Raw genomic sequence first — 4021 nt, forward strand, 5'->3', positions numbered from 1 at the left:
TGTGTGTGTGTGTGTGTGTGTGTGTGTGTGTGTGTGTGTGTGTGTGTTTGTGAGAGAGAGAGAGAGAGAGAGAGAGAGAGAGAGAGAGAAAGAGAGAGATGGGGGTGTCTGTTTTAGCCATGAGAAAATTAAGCAGAGACCCAGAGGCAGAGGCAAGGTTACATACAGTGATTAGACTCAGAAACTTAGATCAGCAAGGTTGCCCAGAAAAACATATAGCTTCTTCCCCCAACACACACACATCTCCCCTCCCCATCAGTCTACCCCTTTGTAGACCAGGATGTGTTCCTCTTTCCTTCCCTGGTAGCTGGCCCCAAAGTGGCCACTCACAATGGATCTCAGGAAGACACTGATCAGAAACAGAGAGGGATTGCTGTACGAATAGGATGAAGATTTTACGGTTTGTCTTTGCCCCTTGCCTGGACAATGAATTGGCTGCCTTTATTTGTGGCTTAATCTTTGGCTCTTCGTTCAGAGGCACATCTCAGAGAAGATGCTGTTTCAGTTTCTAGATCAATAAAGAAGCCGTGTCAAAGATCCCAAACTAGCTGACCGCTGCTTTCTAGAAGAAGTGCTGGCCTCATCAGTGTGGGTCTACGCTGCAGGGAATGATGCTCGTACTTTCCCTGGTCAGGTCTAGACCTGTTTCAAGCAATTTAGAATTCCTTCCGTCTACCTAGCTAAGACAGTCACTGTGAACTTTGGAGAATGGCTGAGCCAGGTGGGCCTTAGGAGAAAGCATATGCCTAGCTTGCTCTCTGTACATGCAGAAGGGCCCTAGCTTGGATGCTTCCTCCTAAGGAAGGTGGGGAATCAGCATGTATTCAGCAGAGAGCATGATGATTTCCAAGCTACTGACCTGTGGTACAGTCTCTCCATCTACACTGAGTGGCGCTGCAGACTGCACTTCCCAGCCAGCCCTGACCACCTGAAAGCCACTGACATCCAGAAGCTATGTGGCTAATCTAGCATGTTAGTGGATTAGATGTATCTCTGAGCTACACATTCTCCACTGACGATGATTCGCTGGGAGGCAAGTCAATCAGAAATGTGTCTGTACAGAGACATAGAAGACCAATGACCCCCGAACACAAGCTGATTGGCTGACCCTCCTGACTCTGCCTGGGCTTCCATCTGATGCCCTTCCTTCTAGGATGCAGGACCACAGCACAGTAGCTTGTGAACAGCCTCAGGAACTGCTCCATCTGTCTATTCTAAGTGGCTTTGGAAAATCAATGCCGTCATACCTATATATGGATCGCTCAGTGTCCCCACTGCCAAGTATGCGCAGATCATGCAAGACCCTGAAACACCGTGTCTGTGTCACATTTTGGGCTATACTTCCCACTGTGTTATTTCCCTACTTTATTTCTTTAAAAGGCTTACTATGACTCATGTTCCACTTTCTGTATCCTCTGAATACACTCTCTTCAAGGGTTTTTTTTTGTTTTTGTTTTTTTTTTTTTTTTTTTTTTTTTGTTGCTGCTAAAAATTCCTGAGTATAGTCAGGCGGTGGTGGTGCACACCTTTAATCCAGCACTGAGAAGTTAGGGGAAGGAGAATCTCGGTGAGTTCAAGTCCAGCCTGATCTACAGGGTGAATTCCTGGTCAGCCAGGGCTACACAGAAAAACCATGTTTTGAAAAACAAAAACAAAAACATCAAAAATCCTGGAGACTCACATTTTAAAGCTCTTCTTTCTTTATGGGGCTGCCATGAACTCATGTGTAATTTTCTTTAAAGATTTCTTTTTATTTATCTGGGTGTCTGTGCTTGTATGTGCCATGTCATGTGCCTGCAGAGGCCAGAAGATGGTGCCGGATTCACTGGACTAGAGTCACAGGAGGTTGGGAGCTGTCTGATATGAGGACTGGGAATCAAACCCAAGCCCTCTGGAGGAGTTGGGAGTGCTCCTCACCACAGGGCCGTATCACCATCCCTAGTGAACTTCTGAGCTGCTGGACTAGGTGCTGTGTAGAATGTGTGCCCAGCCGTACTCCCTTTCATTCCGGATGCCCCATCTTCATAAGGCAGCCAGGTTTGCGATAATAGCAATACCCTCTTAGCAGTAAATGCATTCCTGGCCCCAGAGAGCCAATCACATTCATGTTGGAATACAGACATGGTGGTAGGCCTGGGGGCTGTGGTGAAAGTTAGAGACATTGTTGAGTGGAAGCTGCCATATGGAAAACCAGTCTCACCCATATGTCTGGAGAAGGAGAAACAGAGAAGGAAGTGCTAATGTGAAAGAGTCAAATGTAAAGATACTCCTGGTGAGAGAGGGAAATGAGGCAGGTCTCAGGGTATGAGAGAATAGGAAGAGAGGAGAGGAGAGGAAAGCAGAGAAAAGGGGAGGGGAAGGGAGGGGGAGGGGAGGGAGGGAGGAAGGGAGGAGAAGGGAGGAGAGAAGAGAGCTCCTAGTGGTTTTCCAGTTGCTAAGTCTGGGCTCTCTTGAGGCCTTGCCTGGTCTTGGAATCTGTGACATACTAAGGGTTTTTATGCAAAGCAGCCTCCCCCTCTTTCACACAAACACCCTCTCCACATTATTTTGAATGTTTCTAGTCTTCTTTTTTTAAATTTATTCCCTTTACATCCTGATCATAGCCCCCTCCCTCGTCTCCTCCCAGTCCCACCCTCTCTCCCTCTTCCTCCTATCTCCTTTCCCTAGTCCTCAGAAAGGGGTAGCCCTTCTCCCCTACCAACTGATCCCATCCTATCAAATCTGATCAAGACTGCCTACATCCTCTTCCTCTGGCAGGGCAAGGTACCCCACCAGGAGGAAGTGAGCTAGGAGCAGGCAACAGAGTCCATGTTAGAGGCAGCCCCTGCTCCCCATTTTAGGGAACCCACATGGAAACTGAGTTGCCTATTGGCTACATCTGAGCAGGGGGTTTAGGTCCTCTCCATGTATGGTCCTTGGTTGGTGCATCAGTTTTTGCAGGCCCCGTGGGCCCAGATTTGTTGGCTCTGTTGGTCTCCTTGTGGAGCTCCTGTCCCCTCCAGGTTCTTCTATAGTAACCAGAGACCTTTGACTAAGACAACCAAAGCCCGGAGCCCAGGTCTAGTTGTTTCTGATCCCCTGGAAGAGAGAAAAAGCCCCATTTCTTTCTGAATTAATTAAACATAGTGATGGAAACTTAGACATGGAATCCTATAATACATTAGTTTTATTCTTGAAGTGGTGGTATCCAAGGAAGCGATGGCTTATCCAAGGTCATTGTTAGGCAATAGCAGAGCTAGAATGAAACTGCAGGGCTTCCAAATGCTGGTTAGATGTCATCCTGAATAACAAGACTCCCTCAACAGAAAAGCAGTCAGTGCCATCCTTGCAGTGCTGAACTTTTCTATGCAAGCCCAGCAGTGTGGCAGATCCAGTACCACCAGATCAAATGTGGGGTGGGCACCAGACCAGACTGAGCACACAAAGTACTGCCACAGCCTGGCTTATGTTCCCAGAGATGGGGTATAACTAAGGAACTATGCAAGGCCTTGCAAGAGAAACATCAGAAGCTTGGAGACAAAGAGGGAATATGAGTCTCTCACTTCTGATATCCAAAGCATGTAAGCGGGTAGTTGCTTGGTAAGCTGCTGGATAGCAGACCAGCACAGAGGAGGAAAACAGAGATGGAAGGAAACAGGTACTCAAGAACTTTACTTAGAAGCCGGGCACGGTGCACACCTGTAATCCCAGCACTCTGTGAGGCTGAGGCAGGTAGATCTCTGAATTCGAGGCTAGCCTGGTCTACAAAGTGAATCCAGGATAGCCAAGGCAACACAGAGAAACCCTGTCTCAAAAAAAAAAAAAAACAAAAACAAAACAACAACAAAAAACTTTACTTAGGCACCTAGATCCAGCCGTGCCTGTGGCTGGTTAACTCCTGAATTTGCAGCCACCATATTTAATCTTCTATTTATCATCATCACTATCATCATCATTATTTATTTATTTTATTCGTGTGTGTGTGTGTGTGTGTGTGTGTGTGTGTGTGTGTGTGTGTGTTCGGGGGTGGCATGCCACAGCA

Source organism: Psammomys obesus, unplaced genomic scaffold (assembly GCF_907164565.1).
Source record: "Psammomys obesus unplaced genomic scaffold, mPsaObe1.curated_primary_1811, whole genome shotgun sequence".
In the NCBI taxonomy this organism is placed as follows: domain Eukaryota; kingdom Metazoa; phylum Chordata; class Mammalia; order Rodentia; family Muridae; genus Psammomys; species Psammomys obesus.